Source organism: Triticum dicoccoides, chromosome 3A (assembly GCF_002162155.2).
Source record: "Triticum dicoccoides isolate Atlit2015 ecotype Zavitan chromosome 3A, WEW_v2.0, whole genome shotgun sequence".
Lineage (NCBI taxonomy): Eukaryota > Viridiplantae > Streptophyta > Magnoliopsida > Poales > Poaceae > Triticum > Triticum dicoccoides.
Window position 1 is genome coordinate 396,638,489 of NC_041384.1, and position 10,643 is coordinate 396,649,131.

The window sequence follows — 10,643 nt, forward strand, 5'->3', positions numbered from 1 at the left end:
ATTTCTAGACTCAACTTCGACCAGTTTGGCTTGGTAATCCTACAGGCAGTCAAGCTCTGATACCAAACCTGTCAGGACCCCGACTCAATGCCACATCGATCTAGCATGTAACACCTCATATCACTTTGCGGCCTCACGCACGGTATTCCCATGGGTGTCGCCTTACCTTTGCCCGGGACCGTTTGCGTCTTTTGGCACACGTATATGATAGTGTCGCTAGCATCCATATGATAAGGAGCCCGGGCTGACATGGCTAGTCGTAAACCCAAAGTGGCACAGACTTACAGGGACAGGCATCCATGACCCAGCATCGAACGTGTCGGTCATCAGCGAGTGAATCCAAGCTGTAGCACTGGGCTAGTAGGACTCCGGTGAACCGGGCTGTAGCGGGCTAACAGGACTCCGGTATTCATCGCGTGACATTTCCCCGAAGGGACAGACACAGGAACGAAGAAGGACACATGCCGGCCAGCCTAAGTGTCCCGGAGCAGTAGCAAGCTACCATGGCTCAGTGGAAACACTAGGAGACATTTCCCGGTAAGAGAGGCTACTAAGGATAAACAACTAGATAGTCAGATCCCACACATACCAAGCATTTCAATAACATACACACAATATGCTCGATATGTGCAAATACAACATGGCATCACAACATGACTCTACGACTCAAGTAATTTATTCAATAGGCTCCGAGGAGCGAGACATTACAAACATGGGTCTCATGACCCAACACTCAGAGCATACAAGTCAAAGCACAAACGGAAGCTTAACATGTCTGAGTACAGACATCTATAAATGAAAAAGGCTGAGAAGCCTGACTATCTACCAGATCCTGCCGAGGGCACAAGATCGTAGCTGAGGTAACAAGCTAAACGTCGAAGTCCAAGCGGAACTACTAGTGAGACTGAAGTCTCTCTGCAAAAACATAAAATAGGCAAACGTGAGTACAAATGTACCCAGCAAGACTTACATCAGAAATAACTACATATGCATCATTATCAACAAAGGGGATGGTGGAGTTTAACTGCAGCAAGCCAGCTTTGACTCGGTGGCTATCCTGAACTACGACTGCAAGTAACTCTTTTGAGGTGGCGCACACGAGTCCACATATTCACCATATCAATACACCACTATGGATCCGCTCCCGTCTCCCTACGAGAACGCCATCCATAGCACTCACGCTTATCTTGCGTATTTTAGAGTATCCACTTTCACTTGTCTATGAACTATGCAAGGGGTCCAAGTTTCCATATCCGAAGAATCCGGCTATTCGAATAGATAATGATAACCCTGCAGGGGTGTACTTCTTCACACACGCTCTCGCCACTTATCGCCCTGTACACGTCATGTACCTCGGCAACCTTCAAGCGGAAGCCGGGCAAGGGAGTCGGCCACGACCTGACTAACCATACAAGTCTCTCGTCCAGGTTTATCGCCTATTCGGGTTCCATCCGCAAGGAGATCCGGCCGGGGTGTCGCTCACGGCCCCAAACGATGTGAGCAGGGTTCCCAAGCCCACCATCCGGGTGCCACTTGGTACACCGTGCCACTGTGCCTAGTCTGTCCCAAGCCCACCTGTACCAGGTGCCACTTGGTAGACTACTAACACTACCTACAAACACCAGAAACTAGTTGCAACTCCTGGACAGAGATCATGTTGATTAATAAGTCGAGAGAGTCAATTAAGGATCCCAATGTGTGGTAGTAGCTGTTCATGGATCACAAACACAGAACTCAGTTCCTGAGGACGGCTGCAATGAGACAACCCACCATGTACTCCTACATGGCCTCTCACCGTTACCTTTACCAAATCATGTTCACACACTTAGCTCTCAACAGTAGGACATGTTCACACACCTCCGATTCATCCCCGATGAATCAGACCTGACACAACTCTAAGCAATAGCAGGCATGACAACAAGCATGAATGAGTAGGCACATCAGGGCTCAAACAACTCCTACTCATGCTAGTGGGTTTCATCTATTTACTGTGGCAATGACAGGTCATGCAAAGGATAAAGGGGTTCAGCTACCGCAGCAAGTAACAGATGAATCGGTGTTGTCCTAATGCAGTAAAAGAGAGCAGGGGCGAGAGAGTGGGATTTTATCGGAATGAACAAGGGGGTTTTGCTTGCCTGGCACTTCTGAAGATAGTATAGTTCTTCAGCGGTGTCATCGAACTCATCGTCGGAACCACGTCTACTGAGAGGGGGCAATCACCGGCAACTGAGGAAAAACACAATCAATGCAATGCGACAATATGATGCATGAATGTGACATGGCAATATGATGTGATTTGTGCTGATGCAACTAAACCAGATTAAATGAAGTTGGTTTGAATCCAAGATTCAAATTCAAACTCCACATGTGGTTATTTAAATGCCATTTAATTGAATTGTCCTAAACAGAGGACAAACGAAAATGGTACAGATGGATTCCTTGAATTTTTCTGATAATTTTTCATATATAATTTATTTAATTTGGAGTTACGGTTGAATTTCTATGAATTTTAGAAGTTTATACAATTTTCTGGAATTTTCTGAATAAAAATAAATCCAGAAAACATTATTGCGTCAGCCTGACATCATAATGACGTCAGCAGGTCAACTGCGGCGGTCCAGGTCAAACCCTGATCTGTGGGTCCCGAGTGTCAGTGTCTAACTAAACTAACCTAGCTTAGTTAATACTAACCTAACTTAATTAGCCGGGCGGGGCCCGCATGTCGGTGAGAGAGAGGGGGGTCAAACCGGGCAGTGGGGTCAACCCACGCCGGTCATCGAGTCAGTGATCGCCGGCGTTTAGCCGCCGGCGAGTCCAGACGCGGCGGAGGGCTCGGAAATGAGCCACATGGCATCGTTTCGGCCGTGGTTTGTTGCATTCGAACGCGCGCAGTGGCGCGCATCTAGTGGTGGCGGTGATAGGTGCTGGGGTGGCCGAAAAAGTGGCCGGCGACGAGGTTTGGCGACGGCGGCAGCTCGGGCAATCTTGGGGTGGCGCTACAGAGCACTAGAGGAGGGACCGAAGGGCGCTGCGGGCTCCTGGGAGGGCGGCGAACATGGTGACGCGCTCAGGCGCAAGCTGGGGTGGCCCTGGCCACGGCGGCACCATGGCCGGCGGCACGGAGCTCTCGGCTGCGGTGGAAACGGCGGCTACGGAGGGAAATAGAGCACGGAGAGAGAGGGGTTCGGCGTAGCGGATCACTGCGGTTATAGGGGGCGTCGAGGTGGGCTCGGGGAAGCACGGACGGCGTCATGGCGTTGCCGGCGATCTCGGCGACCGGAGGGAGAAGAAGGCGATGCAGACGGCGATGCAGGGCGGCCGAGCTCACGTGACTCATCGAGGAGGAAGAGGGCGTCTTGGTGGAGCTTCTTGGCGCGTCGGCGGGGCATGGGGTGGCCGGTGGCCGCGGCTATGGCGAACGGCGGCGACGGCTGCGCTCGGGGCTCACAGGGAAGAGAGGGAAGGAGAGATCCAGAGGAGGGGGAGAGGAGCGAGGAGAGTGAGAGAGGGAGCCAGGGGCTGCGTGGCGATGCTAGAAGGGCCGTGGCATCGCGGTGGAAGCAGGAGGTGGCCGGGGAAGCAGGAGGTGGCGCACGGCGGCGCGCGCGGCCGACAGGCAGCTGCCTGCCTGCTCTGGCGGGAGGAAGCAGGTGACTGGCACGGGCCAGCACAGTGCTGGGCCGGCCAGCGGGCTGCCAGGTGGGCTGCGTCAGGTAAGGTTTTCTCTGCTCTGTTTTATTTTCTGTTTTTTTTTAATTTGTTTTGCCACTGTTTTGAATTTAAAAATAATTCAAACAATGCCAAAAACTCCTCTGAATATTTTTGTTTTGCTAGATGGACTTTTCCAAAAGCTCATAAAATATTTCAGGGGTATTTGAAATTATATTCTAATTATATGAATATAATTCAAATTCAAATAGCTAATGATTTAAATTCAAAGTCCCAAGATTAAGTCCTTAAAAATGTTCAATATTTTGGTTGGGACCAGAACCCTTGCCAAAAATTATCAAACATTTAAGAAGAGCATTTTGGAACAATGAATGAGATTTTAGGGTTTTTGCCCTTCTTATTTAAGTTTTTTGAGGCTTCCAAATTTCCTCAGTTCAAGTTTCAAAAATTTAAACATGATGCACACATGGAAGCAAGCATAGGTCAGGCCAGAACTAGGGATGTGACATGTCCTCACTCCCCGTTTCCCGCCGGCGCAAGCATTCCGGTCGGTCGAGACTTCAGCGGTGGGTGAGGCACGCGGTGGAGCGTCAGTCGGCCACCCCCCAGGTCGCGACGATCGAGCCCGATGAATCCCTCTACAGCCTGTTCGACCTGTCGACTGGCTCCGCAGAGACCGCATCCGAGTGCGACAGCAGCGATCCGGCGGCGGAGGTTCTGATGGTCGACGGACAGCCCAGTCCTCCCGGTTTTCCCCGTACCGACGGAGGCGCGGGTGGAGGCGACCTCTCGTGTCTCCATGAGGAGTATCTTCCCGAGCCTCTTACATCGCTGCAGAGAGAAGAACTTCGCCGCCGGAACATGGATGCACTGCACACTCCTATCGTTGGAGAGACCCCTGAGGCTCGCGCCTTGGAGGACGCGCGCCTGGCAAACTTAGCCGAGCGCACTCGACTGAGAACCTCCAGCGAGCACTCGACGAGCGTGCGCGACAACGGATTCCCGAATCTAGTCGATGTTAGCTCTTCCCGCCCCCGCAAGTATATCGAACTCCGATTTAGAATTTAGCAGCTGCAGCTCGCATAGCAGAGTCGATTCAGCCTTCCCAGTCGGAGGCTGGCAGAGGCTTGCTGCAGATCAGAGCGTTACTCCGGGCAGCAGGAGATCAGAATTCCGCTGTTTCTCAGTTGCGGAACAGGATTCACAGCAGATCCGTTGCCGCGGACACAGTCCAATCGGCTCACAGCCCGAGATCGCCCCCGAGGCGTGAGGGACGTGGAGACCGGCGTGACCAGTATGGGAACCGTGAGCAGTATGATCACCGAGTTGATCGTGACGGTCGACGTCGAGTGCCCACGCCTCCCCCGAGGAGCGGGTCGTATGTGCCTCGCCAACAAGATGACAGGCGCCCTCATAGTGGTGGGCGAAGGATTCTAGTTGACCCCAGAGGGCCTAGCTTTGACGCGAGATCCATTCTCGTCCAGGGTTTGGTCGACAGGAACAGGGCTCACCGAGAAGGTCACGACAGAGATGCACCTACCAGCAGCAGAGTGCATGTTTCGGGGCCAGAATGCTTTAGTAGGGCCATCAGGGCCGCTGTGATTCCTCCCAACTTCAGGTTGGCGACTGGAGTCAGTAAGTTCACTGGCGAGTCCAAGCCCGATACTTGGCTTGAAGATTAAGAGTGGCCGTACAGATCGGCGGCGGGAATGATGAAGTGTCCATGAAGCACCTTCCTCTCATGTTGGAGGGCTCGGCCAGAGCGTGGCTGAACCAGTTAGCACCTAGCAGCATTTACACTTGGGAGGATCTCTCCCGAGTGTTCGTCACCACATTTGAAGGTACATGCAAGCGGCCGGCAGGACTGACGGAACTACGGTCTTGTGTATAGAAGCCAAATGAAACTTTGAGGGATTACATCTAGAGGTGGATCACGTTACATCACTCGGTGGAGAATGTGCCTGACCACCAAGCAGTTTGTGCCTTCAAGGAAGGCGTCAAGTACAGAGAACTGAATTTGAAATTCGGTCGAACTGGGGATATGTCCCTGAATCGGATGATGGAGATTGCCACCAAGTATGCTAATGGCGAAGATGAAGATCGGCTCAGGAGTGGCAAACTCAAGTCAGTCGCCCAAGAACCCGGGGGCAATTCTAATCAGAAACAGAAGCGGAAAGCCGAGCCAGCGGCCCCCAGGGAAGCCTTGGCTTTAACCCAAGGAAAGTTTAAAGGGAAACCTAAAGGGCCTTGGAACCCTAAAAAGGTTAAAGACCAGGACGGAAATGATGTGTTGGACTTGCCATGCCTCGTCCACACAAAGAAAGATGAAGAGGGTAATTTCATTTACCCAAAACATACCACTCGACAGTTCGACTCTTGATCCAGCAGTTCCAGGGCAAGCAGCCCAAAGATAAAGAAAAGGAGTCAAACAAAATTGAGGACAAAGAAGATAGCGATGATGGATACCCCCAAGTCAATTCCACCCTGATGATTTTTGCTGATGTTGAGAGCAAAAGTCGACTGAAAGTCATCAACCGAGAGGTGAATATGGTTGCTCCGGCAACACCAAGTTATTTGAAATGGTCTCAGACTGCCATCACGTTCGACCAGTCCGATCACCCAACGCATATTGCCACCCCTGGGAGGCAAGCTCTGGTGGTCGACCCAGTGGTTGAAGGCACTCGACTGACCAAAGTCTTGATGGATGGTGGCAGTGGTTTGAACATATTATATGCTGAGACGTTGAAAGGGATGGGCATTCCGATGTCCAGACTCAGTGCCAGCAACATGAGTTTCCATGGAGTCATTCCTGGGAAGAAGGCTGAATCACTCGGCCAGATTGCTCTCGATGTGGTTTTCGGTGATTCCAAGAATTACCGCAAAGAAAAGTTGACATTTGAAGTTGTAGACTTCCAGAGTGCCTACCACGCTATTTTGGGCAGGCCGACTTATGCACGCTTCATGGCCCGACCATGTTATGTGTATCTCAAATTGAAGATACCTGGCCCCAAAGGTGTGATCACCATTATGGGCAATCAGAAAAAAGCGGAAGAATGTTTTCTGAAAGGTTCGAAGATCGCTGATGCTCAGATGGCAGTGGTGGAGTTGCAGGAATACCAGAAGACTGTAGACCCGAGTGATTTGTTGCGAGCCAATAAGCCCGCCACAGAATCGGCTTTTCAGTCGACTGGCGATACGAAGACAGCTCACATCCACCCGACCGACCCGGGCGCTGCTCCGACTCATATCTCGACAACACTCGACTCCAAATAGGAAGAAGCGCTCATCCAGTTCCTCCGTGAGAACTGGGACATTTTCGCATGGAAGCCTTCTGACATGCCAGGTGTTCCCAAGGAGCTGGCTGAGCATCGCCTGAGAGTTGACTCAAAAATAAAACCTGTCATGGAACATTTCCGACGGTCCGCCGTCCAGAAGAGAAAGGCCATTGGCGAAGAGGTAGCTCGACTCTTAGCGGCAGAGTTCATCCGAGAAATCTACCACTCCGAGTGGCTCGCCAATGTTGTCATGGTGCCCAAGAAGGACAAGTCACTTTGCATGTGCATTGAATTTAAACATATCAATCGGGCCTGCCCGAAAGACCATTTTCCTCTCCCCCGCATCGACCAGATAGTCGACTCAACTGCGGGATGTGAGTGACTGTCTTTTTCAGATGCCTATTCCGGGTACCATCAGATCCGTCTGTATGGACCTGACGAGATCAAAACAGCTTTCATCACTCCATTTGGGTGCTTCTGTTATGTTACCATGCCATTCGGCCTCAAGAATGCCGGACCCACATTCATGAGGATGATTCAGAAGTGTTTGCTCACCCAAATCAGTCGGAATGTGGAGGCGTACATGGATGATATTGTGGTCAAGTCACGGAAGGGTTCCGACCTGCTGACTGACCTTGCTGAAACCTTTGCCAACCTCAGAAGGTTTGATATCAAGCTTAATCCATCAAAATGCACATTCGGGGTTCCTTGCGGAAAGTTACTCGGTTTTCTCGTTTCCGAACGGGGAATCGATGCCAATCCAGAAAAAGTTGGTACTATACTTCGAATGAAAAGTCATGTGCGAGTGCACGATGTTCAGAAGGTTACTGGTTGCTTGGCCGCCCTAAGTCGATTCATATCCCGTCTTGGTGAAAAGGCATTACCTCTTTATCGATTGATGAAGAAGTCTGACAAGTTCGAGTGGACTCCTGAAGCTGACGCAGCGTTCGCAGAACTCAAAGCTCTGCTCTCCACCCAGCCGGTGCTTGCTGCCCCAATCAGCAAGGAGCCTTTGCTGCTTTACATTGCAGCCACAGGACAAGTCGTCAGTACGGCACTCACAGTCGAGCGGGAAGAAGAAGGGAAAACCTTCAAAAAGTTCAGCGCCCAGTGTATTATATTTCTGAAGTCTTGACCCCATCGAAGCAAAGATATCCTCATTATCAGAAGCTCGTATATGGGATCTATATGACCACAAAGAAAGTTGCCCACTACTTCTCTGATCATTCCATTACAGTCGCCAGCGACGCTCCATTGTCAGAGATCTTGCATAACAGGGACGCAACTGGTCGAGTGGCAAAATGGGCGATTGAACTCCTTCCTCTAGATATCAAGTTTGAGGCAAAGAAAGCTATCAAGTCCCAGGCAATCGCGGATTTCGTCGCCGAGTGGATTGAACAGCAACTGCCGACTCAGGTCCACTCGGAGCATTGGACCATGTTCTTTGACGGTTCCAAGATGATAAATGGTTCCGGAGCCGGAGTGGTGTTGGTCTCTCCCAGAGGAGATAAACTCAGATATGTTCTTCAAATCCACTTTGATTCCTCTAACAACGAGGCAGAATACGAAGCACTTTTATATGGGTTGTGCATGGCCATTTCACTCGGCGTTCGTCGCCTCATGGTCTATGGCGACTCAGATTTGGTGATCAATCAAGTGATGAAGGAATGGGATGTCAGAAGTCCAGCCATGACTGGTTATTGCAATGCAGTGAGAAAACTGGAGAAGAAATTCGAGGGGTTAGAGCTTTATCACATACCCCGACTGAAAAATCAAGCAGCTGATGATCTGGCAAAAATAGGTTCCAAAAGAGAAGCCATTCCCAGCAATGTGTTTCTAGAACACATCCACACACCATCAGTCCAGGAGGATCCCTTCATTGGAGAGGCCTCGCAGCCAAAAAGTGCCACGGATCCGACTGAAGTCGAAGTGCCAGCTGTGGTCGACTTGATCATGGAAGTCCTAGTTATCACTCCCGTCTGGACAGAACCGTACATCGCGTACATCCTAAGGAAAGAACTCCCAGAAGATGAAGAAGAAGCTCGACATATCGTCCGTCGATCCAAGGCCTTTACAGTCACAAATGGACAGTTATATAGAGAAAGCGCGACTGGGGTCGGCCAGAAGTGTATTACACCAGAAGAAGGTCAGATGATCCTTAACGATATCCACTCGGGGACTTGTGGCCATCATGTGTCCTCTCGGACCATTGTGGCTAAAGCATACCGAGCGGGGTTCTACTGGCCAAGAGCCAATGAGATGGCCAAAGAGATAGTCGACAAATGTGAAGGATGTCAGTATTACTCCAACATGCCACACAAGCCCGCGTTGTCCCTGAAAACCATTCCACTTGTCTGGCCCTTCGCTGTTTGGGGGTTGGACATGGTTGGACCACTGAGAACAGGCAGGAGCGGCTTCACTCATGTGCTGGTAGCAGTCGACAAGTTCACCAAATGGATTGAGGCCAAGCCTATCAAGAATCTTGATGCTTGCACCGCTATCAGTTTCGTCAGAGAGTTGATATTCAGATATGGAGTTCCGCACAGCATCATCACCGACAATGGGTCAAACTTCGATTCCGACAAATTCAGGGCCTTTTGCGCCTCTCAGGGCACTCGGGTCGACTATGCTTCGGTCGCTCACCCTCAGTCGAATGGGCAAGCAGAAAGGGCAAATGGCCTAATTCTCAAAGGACTGAAACCCCGATTGATGCGTGATCTCAAGCACGCAGCAGATGCATGGGTCGACGAGCTTCCATCGGTCCTTTGGGGATTGAGGACAACCCCGAATCGATCGACCGGAAGAACCCCATTCTTTCTGGTCTATGGAGTCGAGGCGGTCTTACCGAGTGACCTGCTTCACAATGCTCCCAGAGTCGAGCTCTACTCAGAAGATGAAGCAGAACAAGCCCGGCAGGACGCAGTCGACCTCCTAGAAGAAGAAAGAGAAATGGCCTTGATTCGATCGACCATCTATCAGCAAGACTTGCGTCGATTCCATGCCAGAAACATGAAGAGCCGAGCCTTCCAAGAAGGAGACTTAGTCCTCCGAGTGGATCAGCAGAAACCACACAAGCTCGCTCCTACTTGGGAAGGCCCCTTCATAGTCACCAGAGTCCTCCACAATGGAGCATACCACCTCTACAATGTCGATCGCCAGATTGATGAGCCACGAGCCTGGAATGCGGAGCTACTCCGCCCCTTTTATACTTAAATTCTCACTCGGATGAGATGTAATAAGAAAAACTCCTGTAGTTTATTTATCAAAGACAAGAGCGTTATAATTTTCCCAGTGATTATTATTGTTTTTTGTTTGCATAAGAAATCCCCCAGTGGGTGGCTTAGCTGCGAATCCGCTTCGCCTAAGTTTGTAAAAACAGTTTCCTACCGAGTGGCAAGCCAGCCTCCCACTCGGGGGCTTAGCTGCGAATCCGTTTCGCCTAAGTTTGAAAAAATCCTACCGAGTGGAGAGCAATCCTCCCACTCGGGGGCTTAGCTGCAGTCCAACACTCGCCTAAGTTCTCTCACTTAGAGACTTAGCTGCAGTCCGGCACTCGCCTAAGTTTGAAAAAATCCTACCGAGTGGAGAGCAATCCTCCCACATCGGGGGCTTAGCTGCAGTCCATCACTCGCCTAAGTTCTCTCACTTAGAGACTTAGCTGCAGTCCGGCACTCGCCTAAGTTTGAAAAAATCCTACCG